General features: G+C 37.4%; 1 long non-coding RNA gene across 2 annotated transcripts in view; it reads left to right on the forward strand.

Moving 5' to 3' along the window:
• Positions 1-21,466, forward strand: part of LOC140327751 (uncharacterized) — a 180,481-nt gene that overhangs the window by 6,877 nt on the left and 152,138 nt on the right. For both annotated transcript variants that reach the window (XR_011920103.1, XR_011920104.1), the window contains exon 2: positions 6,389-6,437. This is a non-coding gene — a long non-coding RNA (uncharacterized lncRNA). The remainder of the gene's footprint in view (positions 1-6,388; positions 6,438-21,466) is intronic.

Raw genomic sequence — 21,466 nt, forward strand, 5'->3', positions numbered from 1 at the left:
TATGTTGCCCTTCTGGAAGCTTTCAGTAGGGATCCGGAAAAGCAATAAGCAACGCCAACATAAAACTGACAACTGAGAATATCTTGCTCACTATTCAAGCACTTTTTACATTACGTGTGGTGAATAAAGTCTCAAGATCATTAGTTATGAAACTGGGTTTGGCAGTTACTGTATAATAAGTGGCAAGGGTTCACGAACAGGCGGAATCGTTCAAACACTCAAACAATATTGGCAAGTTAAGTGAAGATATGTGGGTGGCAAACCCAGAAGTGAGAGCCTAAGGTGTCATTGCTTCCCAGGACAGCAATCCATCTAATACTGCATATATTACAGGATGGCTTAGACAGGTGGTAATTGAACAATTATAAAAAAATAATATTATGTAGTGTACAACAAAATGATTTTAGGACGCTAAAGTCGAAACAAGTTTTATCGAACATACATTAGATATAGTCTTATGAAATTTTCCAACCCCCTACCCTTCCTTTCCTACTTTTTTATCATTATTAGAATAAAAATATTTGTCTTCTATTTGAAATACATACTTAGTACTTGGATAAGCTTCATTTTGTGGAACAATCTGTGTTTTTGGAGGTTCAATTATATTTTTTCCAGCTACATGCATCTGACGCAAACAGGACTATTTTACCTGTCTAGTGCATCTGTACAACCCCCCTATTTCACCAATTTGTGTCATTAAAATGTTATGTGGTCTAACCAGGTATAAATATTTGATTTAATTTATTTTAAGCAGAGAAGCACACAAAATATTTATTGTAACTGGATGACAAAGCTGAATTTTCTTGTGAATTCCACTATTCATTTTCTTTGCTTTTATATAGATATGATCTATTACTCAATTTGTTACTACCAATGTTACTCAAGCCAGACAAAAGAGATGTTTCTGTAGTTTTTTTTACTTTTGATAATGGACCATCATTGAACTCCCTGAAGAGCCAGTGAGAGAGTTGCCTGTTATGCGGAAACAGTGCTGCAATTCTGAAGGAAGATTAGGTCCTTCATTATAGCAAAGATGTAAGGAAAAGAATCGATAAAGCTTACCGATTTGATGAGATACACTATTGCATTATTGATTCCTAAGATGTTTTGCTTTATATTATTACACTTGATTTTTGAACAATCATGACCTATATCATTTGGAATCATAGTTATATTATATACCACAAAGCAATGTGATTTTAAAGACTGGCTTGTCATTGGCAGACATGACAGAAAAGGTAGCTTATAAGACAAAAGGGAGCAGAAAATCTTGTCTAAAATGTATGCTGAAAAAGTGTATGTTTAAAAAAAATGTTATATATAGCTATATTTTTAGCACTGAAGCCTATTGGTACCCAATGTTTGGCACTAATTATTACATTGAATCAGCTCTTTTACATAAGACATTTTCTTGTTTTATTGGGCTCAACCTGGCTAAGAATTTTGTGATAATAAGCTTTTGTGAGGAGTACCTACAAGGAGTATTCCCCAAAGCAACTACTAAAGTAGAAAATCAAGATAGTTTGTGTAGGGTATGTGCATGTGCTGAGGTGGGACAGATCCCAACAGAAATTGTACCTTCATCTTATGACAGTGTTACATGCAATTCTGGCTAAAATACTTTTTAGTAATCGTTCTGAAATTATTTAAGCAAAAAAAGTCAAGCCCAAGCAGTAAGTAGATCCACAATCACCCAGGGGGGAAGACAATCTAATTTAAAAAGTTTTACAACTTATCAAAAAGAGGGACTACCAAGGACCCACAAGCATATGTGTATTAACTTTACCACCTATAGAACTTAGTCAAGATGTGCAAATACCAAAAATTGTTTTATCATTAAAGTATAAGATTAAAACTACTAAATAATAAAAAAAGGAATACCACTGGGATATTACCAATACTAGATTTTGCAGTGAATATCTTATCAATATATTATTATGATATACTATAATTGACTTGAGTCATATATAAATGACTGGGAGTAATCTCCAAATAGTTTGGTAGACAGATCATTATCATAAAATCCAGGTCCTATACCTCAGTAAGGAACTGTATTGTATATATGAATCTTGTATTGTTTAATGCTTCAATATTTGTTAAAATAATGAATTCCATATATAAAGGTAGTGTTGGTATTAGTTTGGTAATAGTGTTAAACCTAAGTCTGTTCAGTTTGTGGTTCACAGAAAAATGTGCGACTCTAGTCAAAACATATGCTTACCAAAATAAAAACAAAATAATTGTGACAGGTTTCTGTGGCCAATTTTAAGAATATAAACAAAGCAATGTTACCTACATGTTCTGGACAGACTTTCAAATATAAAAAAGCATGTCATCCTTTCATAAGTCAATGGTAATGTATTTGGCAGGAAAGCTTTTTTTTTGTGCTGGTTATTGCTGGCCACTGACTTCAAGGCTCTTTAATATAGTATTGTGAACAAAGTCTTCTACATATATTTACCCTGCCATATCCCCTGTGAGAAATTGTTGAACATTTCCTTCAGGCTTTTATGTGAATATACTAATAATAATAATAATATTAGTGGGCATTTTGTTGTAGTATATGTCATCTCACTTTGATTTTTGTACTGATTTTACTAATGTGGATGGTCTACTACAGTTTTTCCTCGGGTTCCTCCAAACGTTGCTGGGGGTTTTTTGGGCAATGAGCAGTTTGTGCCTCTCAGGTCAGTTTAAGTGACACCAGTTTTGGCTTTCTTCCCATTGGCTAGCAATGTAAGAGGCATTCTTCCTACTGATCACTACACTAATATAATATGAGCTGTGAATTTAGTAATTATAGTAGGAGTTCGCTGAAGATGTAAATGTTATTTAATGGGGTTCCCATGTATTAAAAAGCTCAAGAAACGCTGGTCTAATAAGACTTGGTATTTTGGCAGTTGTAAATAAAGCAATTTGCATTTCATTTCATTGAAATTTTGTGTATATTTTCATACGTGAAAATGTCTTAAAAAATGCCTGGTTTTTGGGTTTGGGTATTTCATACTCATTTCTTGTTGTCTCTTTATATTATTTCCCTGGTAACTGCAGTACAGCTGCAAGTGTCCCCAATGTAATGTAGTACAGGGTATCCTGGGTCCACTTTGTGAATGAGAAGTTGTGAAAAAATGGTCATAAATTTAAAAAAAGTATTGACTGAATTAGGATAAAATCCTAAAAATCCTAATATAGATGAAAGCAGTAGGATGCTAATTATGATGGGGGAGATAATTAGGAGTATGATGCAAATTATCTCCCCCATCCTGCTTTAAAGAAGTGCTTACTTGTCTATTAAAGCTTATTAAAACATTATTTTAATATATATATATATATATATATATATATATATATATATATATATATATATGTTTTTATATCTATATATACACAGGTTGACAATCGAAACTTCGCCCATTGATAACCCGATTCCTTCAGTTTTCTGGCATGAATTTCACAAAAATGTGACTGCATTACACTGTTTGGTCACTAATGATTTGATGTCACTGTTCTGCAGAAACAGCTGTTAGGTCTTGCTTGCTAAACTAAATACACGTTCAGACGTCCCTGCTGCCTGCTCTCTTGAATTGTGCCAGATGTCTGCTGATGCTGCAAGAGTAAGGCTGGCCTGTGTGTGGAGGCAAGTATAAAAAAAAATTCAGAATTTTCAAAAATCAACACTCCTCAGGTCCAGAGGTTTGCCGGATTTTTGAATGTCAACCTGTATATATTCTATATATATATATATATATATATATATATATGGGTTCCACCTGGCAATTGAGGTGGCAATACCATGTTTACCATTTTTGCAATTAACTTTTATAGACAAACCAGGAGTTTTTATTTTGTTCCACTTGGGACATTTACCCATATGCCTCTCTGAACAACTTCCTTACCGAGCAATTTTAAACAAGTCAGATGGCAAAGGTATGATCCAATCCTAATTTGATCAATTTTTAATGAACCGAAAAGATTTTGCCACTCTAAAAAATACAGTTTACAACATAAATGACATAAACAACTTTGTGACCTGATCAACCCCTCTGCTGAGTAGCTCTTCCCTCTCCAAAAGTTCTACTGTGGTAAGTGAAGAAAGAACTAGCAATAACATGTTGTTTTTTTATTTTGGTGCAAAGAAATGAATGGGGTACAAACCACACATTGCCCTTTTTAAAAATGCTTTGCTTTTTATATAATACAATTAATACATACAGATAACGAACCATAAATTTATTAAGGCATAATGTAATCTTTACCCAAAAGTAATTGACTGCATACAACAAATAGTATTCTTTTATACAATGTTATCAGATAAAAGTAAATATTTTGATACCTGACATTAATATTTCATTTTAGGTATTCCACTCAAGCATCATCCAAATATACATTTTTATTATAAAAGATTTTACTTTCAATGCCAGAGAATTTATAACTCGCAAGAGGGCTGGATGCTTGATTTCTAATCCATATGAAGCTAATATTGGCTAAAATCAATCATACAGCTAGTTTGCTTGAAAGAAGACATGATGTCCACAGAGTTCTAATCTGAGCAAAAATCAATATTTAATTAAACCATTTCTGCACTGTTGTTTACCATCCCTTGATATAGTTTGTTCAATGTCATCATTTTTCTAGGCATTCTTCCGGAAATGAACATAACGTGAATAAAATATTATCAAAACAAATAATATGTACATTAATCCCAAACATCAGTCTTTACATTGGTTATAGAATGGTCTGTGCTGGCACATTACTTTGATGCAGTTAAATTACAAACAGTATAAAAATTGATATTTAAAAATGGTAAAATGTTCATGCTATGTGAAGTTCTACATAAGTTAAAGGAGACCTCTTGATTTGTATTGTGTTGGCATAGCACAGTTATTTGAAGAAAACCAAAAAGTGCAGAAATTATATAAAAGAACAATCCTTCTGCCATACTTGTTGCCGCTACCTGATTCTCCCAAATGCCAGTTCTTTTTTAACAAGAAAGTTTACACATTTAAAGTTATTTGGGGACTGTTACATTCCCCTTTGCCCTTCCAAATTCCTGTAGGTTCATCACTATCGGGTTGGGTTACCTAACTGGGCAACAGGAATATGCAAGATGCAGAAAGGTAAAGACAGTCTTTAGAAACTCACAATGCTTCACAAGCTATACTGAACAAAATATATATTTTAATTTTTTATTACAGAATGTATGTTAAAGTCCAAGACCAAAGAATATAGACTGTCATATGAGAACCCGGGTTATCCAGCAAACCTGGAATAAATCTGATGCAGGATTGAAAACATTTGCCAACTAAGAGCAATTAAATTTTAGAAAATGAATTCCAAGTGTGCTGGATTACCCAGGTTCCCCCATGATATTCTGTCTTCTCCAGTCTAGGGGAGTTTCAATAAATCAGGGCCATGGTTTTTAATCACTGAATGTTATGGTTTGTAAATAATGTTTGCATGAAAAAGCTATGAAATTCCTTCTATAGCCGAACATTCCTGCTCTCTTACTCCCTTGCTCTGTGCTTACAAAACACCCACACCCCTCTTCTTCAGAGGGCCAGAATGACTTGGACTTAGAGGAAGTTGGTTTAATGATACTGGTTTAATGATAAATGTCAGAAAAATTAATAGGGAAGGGGATAAATGTCTGCAAGGAAGGTAAATACTCCAACAAAATTGTATTGTATTGGTATTATATATTATATATTGTATTATTATTTTATGGTTTACTTTAAAAAAAAAGAAAAGAGATCTTGTGTGGGAAGTGTATTTACTTCAAGTGCACAAACAAGGATTAATTCCCTAACATACACATTGCAAATCAGCAGTGTTCTTTACATCCACATAAACAAAAACAGCATTTTCTCTGCAGTCTCCAAAAGATATTGAAAGAAATACAGGACAGATTCAGAAAATAGTTTAAGCTCGGTTAGTATTACTGACGTCTTTTTTTAGCCTTGGTTTTTGGCTGGAGAGCTGGTGCTGCATTATGGAAATATGCTCGCGGCCTAGTACTTGATTTCTTTGAAGAAATCCCTAATGATGTAACTAAATCAGAGCCAATTAGGCCAAACGGGGACATGAACCCATACAAAAAAAAAGCTGCCAGTGCTTAACACACAGTTTCAAAAAGCTGCTTTGCAAATGAATTAGAAATGGGGATTTGATGATGAACTTACAGGCAAGATATTCAAATGCTGTCTGAAAAGTATGTGACTAGAACTTATAAATATCTCTTTCATGAAAGATCGTCTGGTTTCATTTAAAAACAACCTGTACTTAGTCAAGGGCAATGACTATATAACTAACATAACTCACTTAACTAGATTATAATATTATACACTGTTTAGTTTCTAACAGTATTTGCTTATTGTTTGCTTGTCTGCAGGCACTCAGAATATAGAACATACATCCACTTACAGGAAGTCAGCAATCGGGTCAGTATTCTATAGTATAATGATGTGATTTTTTTATTAGTTACTATTCATTTTGTGGTGATTTGTACACATAAAATTCATTTATTTTAAATCAATAAAATACTTTAGCACACAGATCTGCTGCATATACTGCAAATGTTTCATTTTCAATATGTAATACATTTTGTAAGGTAAATTCAATTCACAAAAATGATTGCATGGGTTGTCACTCTGTCCTAAAATATCACTAGTTTTGGATCTACTTAAGGTGTGAAGTTCTTTGAGGTATCCAACCTAAGAGATAAAAATTAGTGAGTCATCCAGATGGCATTCACAAGTTCACAAGAACTTTCAATACTACCCTGCTTTAGCTGGCTATCCAATAACATAGGCAAATGTAAACACTAACGTGATCTTTAACTTTTCTGTGAATATGAACAGGACTTAAGGTGCGTACACACTTCCAATTTTTATCGTTCCAATCGAACGACGAACGATCGATTGGGCAAAAAATCGTTCGTAAAAAAGTAACCAACGACGCCGACGAACGAGGAAAGTCGCTGGAAACGAACGACCGGACCGGCGGATCGGATTGGACGACGATCGTTGAACATCGTTCGTGTGTACGGTCGTTCGTTGATCGTCCATGTTCAGAGCATGCGTGATGAACGAACGTCCGTTCACTTTCCTGTCGTGCACACAGTTCCTCTATCGCTTAAACGATCGTATCTATTGTGTGTACAATATCTACGAACGATCGTGTCGTTACCTCTATGTGCGGTATCGGTGCTATACGATCGTTCATATATATCGTGCAGGAACGTTCGTCGTTCGTTTTCCGACGATAATAATTGGAAGTGTGTACGTAGCTTTACAGATGAACTGGAAAACTCCTTATATTACAATTACAGCCAAAATGTTTTGCACAGAATAGGTAAAAGTTACACTTTTATAATTTTAATTCTGCCAGTAACCCCATTGAGGAAATTATCACTAACTTTTTAATAAAGCTCCCAAAGACTGGAGAAGATACACATTGGTGAACCTGGGTGTTTCAGCAAACCTGGATCCTGCTTAAAAATATGCTTTTATTTGTGTCTTCATTGAATAGATTTCCCATGACTTCTTGTCCTATTAAGAAGCTGTGGGAGATCTCTGGGATACAGCCTTTGGGTGGCCCATACAGAAAATATCCAGACAGTGTTAACTACACCTATCAGTAAAGTAAAGAACAGACCCCGGCAACAGGAGGAGTAGTTGGCCGGAGGGCATGACCAGGGGCAGGGAGTAAGTAAAGAGGACAGGGTTAAGGAGGGTTGACAGGGATATCAGGTCAAAGTGATTGGTCAAGGAATTAGTGAGGTGGTTTAAAAGGGGTGGATGGAAAGGGGGGAGGTCAGTATGAAAGCAGCAAGAAGAGATCTCCCTGGAGGGTGTGTTTTGGTGGGGGGATCTGAGTGGTGGCAGCTGAGGTCCTCAAAGGTGGTGCTTTGGGGTAAGCAAAAGGTGGCGGGAGGCCCATCATGGTGTACGGTATCCTTAAAGGGTTGAGCTGTTGCAAAGAATTAGTGTTCCCAAGGCAGAGTTGTGTGGCTAAGAACATGGAGCAGTTGTGGCAACCTCAATCAAGTGGAATGGAGTTAGGATCTGCAGTCTGTTGAGAAGGGGATGGCAGTACTAACCAGGATGGTACGGGTAAAATGTTGGGGAATTGTGAAAGTATTGTTGCACTGATGTTTGTATTCATAATGATAACAGCGTTATGGTATGTTTAATGGAAATTTAAGAAAAGTTTAGTATAAATTGTTTTTATTAAAATGGCTGAACGCAGCCGTTTGACCACATTGAAGTGTTTAGACTAATTGATGGAAGTTCGGGGAGGGGTTAAATGGTTGAGGGGGGAGTGTGCCTCTGAATTACCTGGGTCATGTCATCATTCTAAAATACTCTACCTACCCTGCAGTGGCTCTCTATATCAATAAATTGGCTCTTAAAGTGGACCTACCACTTGATTGTGAGAAATAATGTAAAACGCTATCCCTATACTCATTGTATAAAATGCTATTTGTTTACTTGGGAAGCTGATCTTATAGGTTATAAATTATCTAGATACTCGAACTATATACTCATTCTTGGTCAGAGATTTAGAAGGTATTAAAGACAGAGAATAAGACGTTAAGAATCAACCAGTTAAGCTGTATATTACAGTACCAGGTCAGAAATGGCAATTTACAAAATCATCCAATTATGGGTCCACTTTAAGTCTGCCCGTCAAACTGATGAACCTGCAGCTGGTTGTAGTAGGCAAGAAATTGAGGACCAGCTATTGACAAAATGTTTTTGCCTATTAGCTCTAAGATAATGGGTATTATTGGCAATAAAGAAGAAGTTTAAATGTACATGCACCTGTTATATATGAATATATGAAGAGGGTATGCAAGGAACAGTCCATCTGTGGTGGGGGGAGGGGGGGTAGATGATGCTGAATATTTTCCTCCTAGGAATAAAGTTGGCTCTTTTTAGTTTACTATGTGATGCACACTTTGAGAAGTTGTCTAATTGCAGTGAAGTCATTAAGTGAACAGAAATTTAAAGCAGACTTTGTTTCACGTAAACTTCAACAGGGTCTGGTGCTAAATTCAGGGTTGTTGAACGTTTAGGACAATTTTCAGGCTCAACCTAAGCCGAATCTGGGGAGTTTCGATCATGACTAGTTTTAACATTAAAAGTTATAATGGAATGTGAAACAAATATCTAATTAGAATTCATACTTCAGTGTTTTGCAGTTTATCTTAGTGATTTCCATATGATCCGTAAAATTGCAGAAGACAATGTAAAAGCACTTAAACACATACAAATTCCTAAATGTGTTTTTACTTCTTTGAGCAATTTGCATTTTTTACTGAAAGTGTATTAAGACTTTAACCCTTGAATTAGGAAAGTAAGTGTTCAAGACAAGAAGCACTCAAGTAGCAAAAAAAAAACTGTTTGCCTTACTTCCTGTGTTCTTCTCAATCATCAACCCTGAGAACGTCAAAGTGGCGGATTAAGAACTTTCTTTTATTCTGACAATCACTAATTTTTCTGACTTTCCTTGGTTTTACTGATCCGTACAATTAATGAGGATTATAAACCTTCACATGATTAAAGTGACATGCAGCATATAATCAAGGGACTTGCTCTCTTGGAAGCTTTTACTGATTTTTGATGTTTTTTGACTTTTTTTATACTTAAGCATAGCATAGTCTTCAACAGTAAAATGTATCTTTTACACTTTCTGGCTTTTAATGTCTTTTATAAATTGAATAGTAGAAAAGGAAAAATACAAAGTGAAATTACATAAATAGGATTTTTTTAGCAACAGGAATCAATCCCTACTCTACCACATCCCACATTTTAGAAAGCTGATATTTCTTAGAAACACTAGCTTGCACTTGTTATATACTCTCTGATATTTCATTGTAAATTCTTTTGTTTTATTTTCTTCAATCATTTGCTTATTCTTCAATTTGATAGGCTTATTCAAATGATGAGGGATGATGATGATGACGAGGGAGTCAAATTATTATGTAATGTCTTTTCCAACACATCCCAATGATTTTCAATTGGATTTTGGTCTGTACTCTGTGGTGGCCAATCCATGTGTAAGAATTTTGTCTCATGCTTCCTGAACCACTTGTTCACAATCCGAGATTGATGAATCCTGGCAATGTGTGCCAACAGGTTAGAAAAAATCCATTGATGGAAACATCTGGAAATTCAGGTAGTTCAGCTGACCTAATTTTTTGGGCACACAATGTTGCCAAACCTACACCTGACCAACTGAAGCAAGCTGATTATAACACTGCTCCCACAGGCTTCAAGTCCTTTTTTTGGCCAGGAATTATATTATTTTGCTGTATCACTAGGTCCTGACAGCAAAAGTAGACAATAAAAATATGCCTAGAATCCCTGCATTGTATGTTTGGATAAGCCCTCCGGAGAATGGGTGTCAAACGCTGGCCTGTGAACCAAATCTGGCCCACAACGTCCTTTTATTTGGCCCCCAAAGGAATCCTAAATATGTTTTACAGGTGACCCACTGCTGCATTGAAATAGTGCCACTACTACAATTCCCGGCATCACTCGCATCTATAGATCAGCGGCCTTTCTGCCTATGCCTGGCCCCACATTGGACTGTTTTATAGACAAAAGTAATGCCGGGAATTGTAGTAGCCCCATTACTCACGTCTATAGACCATCTCTGCCTATGCATGGCCCCACATTGGACTGTTTTATAGACGCAGGGAATTGTAGTAGCGGTGCTATTTCAGTGAAGAGGGAGTTCCAGGAACTCATAACATTAACCCCCGCATTGGACTGTTTTCTTGACGCAGGGAATTGTAGTAGCAGGGCTATTTCGGTTTCAACTTTTGCCCGCAACTTTGTCTAAGTTTTTAATTTTGGCCCACTGTGTATTTGAGTTTGACACCCCTGCTCTAGAGATAAATTTTATCATGAATTAGAAGAAATTCTGTTTCCTCATCAGACCATTTATTTATTAGATCATTTTGCTTTCACTATACAAATTTTGGTGTAAGGAGTCAGTCATGTTTTCAGTGTTTCCTTAAGTGGCTATTCCTTAACTGGCAATGTAAATAAATTCACCTATAGTGACCTAAACTTTTATTTTCAGATGGCTTTGGAAAATTAGCAGTTTACAGTCATCTTTGAAAATCTCCTATGATACAGGTCTGATTTCTCTTTGTAGCAGAGGACCCATTGATGCTTTCTTGTGACAGGTCCTGAAGTGCTTCTTTGAGACAAGTCCTTCTGTGGAAAAGTGGACACTCTTGAATATCTCACCCTAAATAGGGCAGGCCGGTACCTCCAAAGCATTTTGAACAAGCCCCATCCAGTAGTCTTTCCAACAACTGTTATAGCCTCAACAATATAGGCATTCTTCAACCTATCAAACTCTTGCCCCCCTTTGCCACATCCTAGACCTGGTCAATGGCAGAGAGATATCCGTAACCTTGACCACAACCTATTCTCAAACTGCTTTATGTTCCTAACACCCACCCTCTCTAAAATTACATCTCCAGATAAAGCTACCACCTCAGATAAAGCTGTTCTTCCTCTTTCTTTGGCTCTGGATAAAGTTGCCCCTGCTACCTTCCGCTATCCCTCTCCTGCTAACCCTCAACCCTGGCACAACAATTACACCAAACATCTACAAAAGAAAGTTCAGATGAGCGCCAGTGGAGGAAATTTGGCCTCAGCACCAACTTCATGGACTACAAAGCCATACTACAACACTTTAACACAGAGTTTACTGTCGCCAAGCAAAATTATTTCCCTGCTGTCATATCCTCTCAATCTTCCAACCAACGCAGTTTCTTCTCAACAGTTGTCTCCCTCCTAAACCCTATACCTGTTCCTGCCACAACTACCTTCTCTGCCCAAGACATAGCCACCTACTTTAGAGATAAAATTGACAAAATCAGACATGTTGTCTCTGCTCACTGTGCTACTCCAACCAAATCCAGCCCTTTCACCTGTAATTCATCCCTCAGCCCTGTTACTCTGGATGAAGTCTCCTCTTTTCTCTCATTAACTCCATTTACTACCTGTCGGCTTGACTCTATTCCCTCTGATCTACTCTGTGCCTATTCCTCCACCCTGGTCCCCGCCCTAACTGAACTATTCAACCTCTCCCTTTCTACTGGTATCTATCCCCCCACATGGCATTGTTCTCCCTATCCTGAAGAAACCCTCGCTGGACCCATCCCTACATTCTAGCTACTGTCCTATTTTCCATTGTCCCATATGTTTCCAAACTCTTGAAGCGCCTTGTCTACAAAAGACTTACCAATTTCCTGAGCACTAACTCTCTCCTTGGCCCTCTCTAGTCTGGTTTTCGAGCTGCCCACTCCACTGAAACAGCCCTTACTAAAGTGGCCAATGACCTCATCAGAGCTAAGTCTCAAGGCAACTTTTCCCTGCTCCTTCTTCTTAATCTTTCCTCTGCTTTTGAAAATGTTGATCACTCCCTTCTAATCATGCACTCCATCAGTGTCTGTGACACCGCTCTCTCTTGGTTTAGTTCCTATCTGTCTGACCGCTCCTTTCAAGTTTCTTTTAATGATAATTCCTCCTCTTCTTCTCTACTCCCTGTTGGTGTTCCCCAAGTGTCAGTCCTTGTACCAGTTCTTATTTCCCTGTACACCTCCTCTCTCGGTAGTCTCATTTCCTTTTTTGGGTTTACAGTACCATCTGTATGCTGATGACACTTAAATCAATCTGTCCACCCCTGACTTGTCTCCCTCAGTCCTGGATAAGGTTTCATGCTGCCTGTCAGCCAAATCATCATGGATGTCTGACCGGTTTCTGAAACTCAACCTGGATAAAACCAAACTCATTGTTAACAGTGTTAACACTGTTATTCATCCCTCTCCTCTGTCACGTTGTTTTGGCATCACCTTTGATTCTGCCCTCTCATTTACCCCTTATGTTCAGAACATTTCCAGATCCTGTCACATTAACCTGCGTAACATCTCCAAAATCCACCCCCAACTGTCCCCAGAGACCACCAAATTACTTGAACACGCTCTTATCATCTCTCGTCTGGACTACTGTAACATGTTCCTCTCTGGTATTCCACTAATACGACTCTCTCCTCTACAATCTATTATGAATGCTGCAGCCAGACTCATCCATCCTTTCCACCGCTCTTCTTCTGCTGTCTCTCCTTGTAGTTCTCTTCATTGGCCTCTATTTCACCTTAGAATCAAATTCAAGCTCTTGTGCTTTGCCTTCAAATCCCTCCACAAGGCTTGTCCCACTTACCTTTCTAACCTAGTAGAAAGATAACACGTTAGCACACCCCTAGCCGCTCTCTTCGCTCCTCCAGTGACCTACTACTGACCTCCTCACGCATAAACTCATCGCACGCAGGGCTCCAAGACTTTTCTAGAGCTGCCCCAACTATCTGAAATGGTCTTCCTCATCCTATTCAGCTTGATCCTACCTTCTGTTCATTTAAAAAAGCACTTAAACCCCATTTTTCAAACTTGCCTACCCATCTTCTTCTGTCTTTTGAAATCCCCACCACTATATAGCTCCCCTACTATTGTGTGTTACTTCCCCCACCTCCTAGATTGTAAGCTCTTCGAGGCAGGGTTCTCACCTCTTCCTGTGTCACTGTCTGGATCTGTCTGTCATTTGCAACCCCTATTTAATGTACAGCGCTACATAATATGTTGGCGCTATATAAATTTTGTTTTCATAATAATATTAATAATAATATTAAAAATAATAATAATGCTGAGAATGCTGCACTTGCCATACATTTTATGTTTACATACACATAATCTACTTCTAGCTACAAAAAGACCCTATGAAGAAGTAATTGTTATCCTAAAGCTGAAGTTCATTAGGCTATACCTTCACTAGTTCTTTCTTTGCCTCTTATCAACATAATATTATTGTTTTTATTACATACCTTATCTTAAACCTAATGACATAATTACATCACTGCTATGCAGACAGATCATGTCTGGTGGTATGAGCCTGATAGGGTGCTGTAAATAGCATATCAAAATCATGCTGCTCTCCCCAAAACTGCACTTAAATGTGATGGTAACTCTAGGGGACGGAATGATGCTGGATATTCATATGCTAGAAAAAAAAGTGTACCCTGTCTTGATTCAGTTGCTTCAGAGTCACTGTGAAAAGTTGTTTGTATGCAATGAAATCAGGGTAAGCAATTTAAGTAAGATAGGTAAAGCAGTGCAAGTCTGAAGGTAAGGTTGTAGTTTAGATGTTTTGCTAGTGGCAGAGTTAGCTGCTTGAAATGGACCTAAGGTTTGATTCACACTATTATGTGAACACTTTACTACAAGGACTATTACACATCTTGGTGCTCTGCAGTGGCATTCATTCTGAGTGGCACCCCAAGGACCTTACTGAGATTTACTGCATTGTAGCACACCACAACACAGGATAATGCACTACTGTGTACTCTAATGCACTGCATTCCTAAAAATGCACATTTTATTTACTTATTTTTTGGTGTATAGGCAGAAATACAAAGGTTACTTTAATGCAGCAAAGGTGACATTACTCCACTGTACAAATGTTAAAAACATACAGTGTTATAATTTAATAATATATACAACTATATCTCTGTTTAAATTTATTTCCAACAAAGTAGGTCAGACTGATTTTGTCTATACTCTAACATTTTTTTACTAGGCATATAGATCCTATTAATGGAGGGCATTTTGGAGCAGAATTAAAACAAACCTCACATGACACAGGAATAATCTATTTTACTAAATCTAAAATTAAAAAAAGATCAATCTCACAAAGCAAATCTTGCAAATTAGCTGAGCATGAGCCTATAGAAGTAGCTGGAAGTGTTGCTGAGGCAGAATAAGCTCAGAGCTCAAGGGCTTTAAAAAAACGCACAATGTTTTCATAGTGCTGAAGTGGAAGTTTGTGTGTATCAAAGCCCTGACAAATGTTCCCGCAGTTAAGCAAAACTTTGTTTATATTGCGTGCCTCTCAACAGAAATTAAGAACTGTGGAAACAATCCACGCGAGTGCCTGGCAATCTTCTCTCGTTCTCTCTTAGTGGATATGACAATCTCACCTGCTGCGAGAGACTGGAAGTAAAAGGACAATCTCACGCCATTAATAAAACATAAGCAAGAGTCGAATCAGAGATGGAGTTAACCACTGGAGACCCAGGATAATACTTAATTTTGTCGATGATGGAAGTGCTTTAGCCTGAGGTAACTTTCGTGGAGGCCATGTTTGCGTGCAAACCTTCACTTAAAGCCATACTGGATGGCGGAGCTGATGTTCACACGAGTGTAAACTTACATTGAAATGCATGAACCGCATGAGATGTTACATCACTCAAGCCAGTCAGCTTTGGCAGTGGCCTAATGTTTTATTTAAGCTTACTCCTCTAAGGAGATCTAAAAATTCACTCAACGCCCTCGGAAATGTGTCTGTTTTGGCTGCAGAGAATGGTTCCCAATCACGAAAGGATAAAAACATCAAAATAAGCTAATAGAGATCTGCCTTGAAATTCAGTCCCTGTGGGCAAGGAGCTTTTTTACAGGGTGAGGAGGGGTGGGGGGACACATTATTCACAGATCAAGAGGTTTTAATACGCAAGCGCTTTGCAGCTCACTATGATGCACTGAAGCGTGGGTTAAAAAAAAAAAGCTGTTTCCTAAAAGCGAGAAAGAACGGGGGAGGTAAAACGGCATTGTTTAATAATGGTTGAGATTTTTATGAATGTAGCTGCTAGACTGCTGTGCTTCTCCTTAAATCAGCATATTTATTTTTACATTGGTCAAATACTCCACAATGCTAATAAACATTAGTAGTTCATAGGATACATGTTTCACAAAAGCATTTCAACACTGCACATTTCTTTGGAGATCCCATTATTTAGTCACCGAGGAGGACTTGGTTTGTCGTTTTTTAAGCAACCTATAAAGATTTTCCTGCAAATTATTTAAAAACAGCTTTTGGAAATCATCTGATTTCTCTAACTCGAGCGTAGGGGGAACTTGGCTGCCTTTCGGAAGCCACATCTCTGATACATCAATTTTTTATTAAACCACAGAGTGTCTTTATTAGAAAAAATACAAAGACAAACAGACCATGTGCTGCACCAGCAATCATTTCACAATATATTAGTGCTAGGGAGATTTGGATGCAATTGAGATTAAAATATGACTACACTTTTTGGTTTGTTGCAAAGCATGAACATAGTATTGTCACCAAAATTGCTGGTGAGATGAGGGGACTTTTAGGAACATATCTTAAACTGTAAAAAAAAAACAAACAAAAAAAAAAAAGTTCCCTCGCCTAGCAAGAATGACTGTTTTTTTTTCCAACCTTCCTTCCTATCCCCTATAACCCATTCCACAAGGATTTCTTTGCACCTTTTAAAGTAAGATATGCTCATCTAAACTCTCTATCTAGTCCCTTAGCAAACACCTTTTCTTGGTGCAAAAAATAGTTGATCCAGCCCCTCAGATGCATCCAAGCTGCCCCTGCAATCATGTCTGCTCTGTCCCGTGCTGTCCTGGATTCCTTTTTTGTCCCTGTGCAGAGGAAGAGACGGGCGCTGCTATCCTTTTCCTTCTACCTAAGCCACCCGATCTCACACTGCAAAGGTGCAAAGATCTCCGGCATTCACATTTTTTTTTTCATTGCAGGTAAAAGCTCTTCTGCGCATTGCATATGTGTGATATGTGAAGCATGTATCCCAGGAAGCTCAGACAGAAGGGAAGTAAAGACAGGAGGGAAGGGGCACTACCTTTTTTTATTTTTAAAAAAAAAAAGGGATTTATGGAAAAAACACATTTATGATTTATAATAAAAAGTTATTCACCCTTTTATATAAAGTAAAACTTGTGGTGATAGGTCCTAATTAACGCTTCATGATTACAGAGAACGTCTGGGTAGGTTATATACCTGATTTACTGATTTACTCCCTCTGGTCTCTATAGCACTACAGGACACGCCTGTATTAAAGATTATCTGCAGGGTATTTTATTATAAGTAAAACTACAGCTTCAACTGGATATGTAAAAGCTAACAGTCTGTTCAAACCAGTGCACTTTGCTATGTACTGCACTTCAGTTTTGTTTGCAGTTGAACTGCAAACTTTCAACTTTAATTCAGTGAGTTGAACAAAAAGATTGCATAAAATGTTCATTTCTAATACTTGGCTGAAAACCCTTTGCTGGCATTGTCAGCCTGTAATCTTGAACTCATGGACATCACCAGATGCTGGGTTTCCTCCTTTTTAATGCTCTGCCAGGCCTTTACTGCAGCGGCTTTCAGTTGCTGTTTGTTTGTGGGCCTTTCTGTCCGAAGTTTAGTCTTCAACAAGTGAAATGCATGCTCGATTGGGTTCAGATCAGGTGACTGACTTGGCCATTCAAGAATATTCCACTTCTTTGCTTTATTAAACTCCTGGGTTGCTTTGGCTGTATGTTTTGGGTCATTGTCCATCTGTATTATGAAACGCCTCCCAATCAATGTGACTGCATTTAGCTGGATTTGAGCAGATAGTATGTCTCTGAACACCTCAGAATTAATTTGGCTGCTTCTGTCCTGTGTCACATCATGGATAAACACTAGTGTCCCAGTGCCACTGGCAGCCATGCACGCCCAAGCCATCACACTGCCTCCGCCATGTTTTACAGATCATTCTCCATACTTTTTTCTTGCCATCATTCTGGTAAAGGTTGATCTTGGTTTCATCTGTCCAAAGAATGTTTTTCCAGAACTGTGCTGGCTTTTTTAGATGTTTTTTTAGCAAAGTCCAATCTAGCCTTTCTATTCTTGAGGCTTATGAGTGGCTTGCACCTTGCAGTGCACCCTCTGTATTTAATTTCATGCAGTCTTCTCTTTATGGTAGACTTTGATACCGATACGCCTACCGCCTGGAGAGTGTTGTTCACTTGGTTGGTTGTTGTGAAGGGGTTTCTCTTCACTATGGAAATGATTCTGCGATCATCCACCACTGTTGTCTTCCGTGGACGTCCAGGTCTTTTGGCGTTGCTTTCTCGTGATGTACTTTAAAAATCTACATGATGTACATCATTTCTTTCTCTGTAGATTTTGCCACTCCTAATATTGTAGCTATTTCTCGTATAGGTTTTTTCGGTTTTTGCAGCTGGCTTGTTTCACCCGCATGGAGAGCTCCTTTGACCGCATGTTGTCTGTTCACAGCACAATCTTCCACATACAAGTCTCCCCCCCAAATAAACTTCAGGCCTTTTATCTGCTTAATTGATAATGACATAACGAAGGAATTGCCCACACCAGCCCATGAAATAGCCTTTGAGTCAATTGTCCAATTACTTTTGAGCCCCTGAAATGAAGTGATTGTGTAAAAAAAAGCTTTACTTCCTCACATTTTTATGCAATCTTTTTGTTCAACCCACTGAATTAAAGCTGAAAGTCTGCAGTTCAACTGCATCTGAGTTGTTTTATTTAAAATAATTGTAGTAATGTACAGAACCAAAATTAGAAAAAAGTTGTCTCTGTCAAAATATTTATAAACCTAACTGTAAATAATTGTGACGAACACAGGTTCTTACTAGAATAAGGTGTTCATTGTTTAAATAATATCTCTAATATTTATATCTAATCTACATATTGATTGTTGAAATATTGTGTGAACACATGTATCAGTGAAACCTGTAGAATTTAATGTTATAAGACCATGGATAAATATATATGCTGTTTTAAGGATCCATGTACATTGATGTGAACGTGTGGACATTTTGTATTTTGTTTTTAAAGAATATTGATAGATAAAGTTTGCTGGCATTTTATTGTATATTTATGTTGTGTGATGTCTTAAAAGTCCCATTAAACGTTGGGTTGATACATACATATGTTTATATGGGAATGCGGCATTGATTATTGATTATTATGGAAATAGCAAACAAAATCAATTAACAACTTACACTGGTATATATATAAGTTAGTTAACCAACACCTGATCTACAGCACACTTAATTCAATGTGTTGCTAAAATAGTGATTGACTATCACCCAGTGGTTAAATCTCCCAGAAGAAAAAAATTAAAATGTCCCATGAAATCCTAGTTTAAATGTGCAGATTTACAGTTTGGTGCAGGGGAACATGAAAGGAATTCCTATAGTACATAATCTGCAGGACATGTTTGGTTTCCATATGTTGTAGCTCACAGGTAAATCAACTGATCCACTAAAATAAAGTTAGCTAACATTGAAACAGGTCACTTTATAGCTTTGGTAATAGTATCATTGAGTCTGTCAAAAAGCACAGAGAAGAGGAAAGAAGTAGGTATTGCTCAAAGAAACCAGATCTGTTGTCCCAATCTGGGGATGAGAACTTTACCAACATAATATTTTCTGCCAACATAAGCATTACCTCCTCACCAACCACACCAGCATGTATTTAAACTTCCATAGCTTCATTATCTGCAAGCACTTTGTGGATTGTTCAGCTTTCTCGCCCTTTAAAAGCCTACCATGGAGGTACCACTACTACAGTCTGTAGCAAGCAAGGAACTCATTGTGTCATTGAGTGACAGGAATGCAGGTCAGTATTGATGATAGACCACCACTGGAGGAAATAAAGGATGATGATGTGACAGAGGAGAATGAAGTAGGGTTCCACACAAAGGGCAGTAATCACTTTTAAAATGTATAATTATATTTTGAGCCACATAGACCCATTTATACTCAATTAAGGAAGACCATGGAACTATTCAGGTTTATAAATTATATGATATGATAATGTATATGACCCTCAAGGATGGGCTTTGGAAAGTCGCATTTTAGAGGACGTAGTTTGTCTAAGAGGGTCACTAGACAAAGACGAAGATGGCTGGCAATGAACTACGGAAATTTTTTTCTTCACTTGTATGCTGAATTTAGTGCTGCAAGAAAAAAAAGTATGTCTGTGTTCTTGGATATGAATATTGATAAAGTGGCTTGGATAAATATAGGTGGCTGTGACAGCCCAGAATCGAATACCTGGTCAGTGGATTGACTTCATATGCTTACCATTTAGAGTTTAGCACTAACAGCATACATAACAAATATATACAACTTACACATAATCAAAAACAATTCATTTTAGCTAAACTTTTAAAATACCTTATAAAGTACTTTTACTTCCGGAAACTTAGCTGTTTGATCTCGTAGTTAGACACGTTGGTTACTTTGAAGAACTAGCTACCCTGATTTATATTCAGTGTTCTGTATTTTTAGTCATTGTTGTGCTCTACAGCATACAAATTATAATTTTGCTGCAGCTTAAAATGCATTTTGATAGCTTTTCATCATGCTGCTTCACTGAAATGCTACTGTTTTAACGGTCGTTCTTTCAAGGAAGTTCAGGAGAGTTCATCCTCCTTTTATCTACTGTATTCATTAAAAGGACACGCTGAACAGCAAAATCAGGAGCTTCAAGCGACATGAAAAGTAAATCAGTCAACTGCTTTTTTATTCAGGGAACATTGCCAACTGTGCTGAAGTCAGAAAGGCCACTAAGCTTATCTTGAAACTGAATTACAGGTAAACTACTAAATTAACAGATATAATACAAATATTGGAGCTCTCTTAATTACATTTATAGTAGCTGTCTTATCTGCCAAAGAATTTGAATTTATGTCCGTTCTGTCATGAGGTTCAATCCATACAGCCCATCCACCTTGGTGATCTGATTTATTTGTTCGTGACTCAGCTAAAGCCCTGATGATCAATGAACATCAGATGATTGTCATTGGAAACAATCTTATGATAGTTTCTAGTATCAGATGAATAAATGTGTACTGTACACACAGCACCATTCTGTTCTATGAAGAGGGATAGGGGAGGACGAGCAAGTGGCACCCTGCTATGCTCTTCTCCATTGGAATGCACAGTGGGCATTCCTGATTTGTTGCCCTTCAATCTGCTGTGGCATGTATACATAGCTTAAGTCCAGTCCCTGCCCCACCCTGTGATCAAACAGTAAAGAAGAAGTAACTTCTGCGGAAGTTGGAATAGTTATCTCTCATATAAATTGAAGGCCACATGTAAGACAAATCAGAGGTTGCAAAGATGTTGCATTGACCTCCAGTAAAAATATGTGGTATGGACTGAAGTGTAACTTAAGTGCTCTAAGCATCAGTAGCCAGGTAATTCAGGTAAGTCTAAATCATTTCTGTACAACCCTCATAAGAAGGAAAGATGGACTTTGTGACAACATTCTACCACCCCTAAGCACGAGAATGGCAAGGGAAAGAGTAACACCATTAGCAGTATTTAGGTGTAAATTCAATAATAATAAATAGTATATAATTCAGTTCAATTAAAGTGATTATTATTATTATAATACATAATCATACTTGGCTGTCAATTTGACAGCCTATTATTGCGAGTAAAAGTAAAATAGGACATATTTCATACATTTAGGTTTAATCAAGAAGACACAGGATAAAGACAAATAATTACATGGCAATATATATGGAGATGAGGATGAGTGTACTCATT

Source organism: Pyxicephalus adspersus, chromosome 3 (genome assembly GCF_032062135.1).
Source record: "Pyxicephalus adspersus chromosome 3, UCB_Pads_2.0, whole genome shotgun sequence".
Classification (NCBI taxonomy): domain Eukaryota; kingdom Metazoa; phylum Chordata; class Amphibia; order Anura; family Pyxicephalidae; genus Pyxicephalus; species Pyxicephalus adspersus.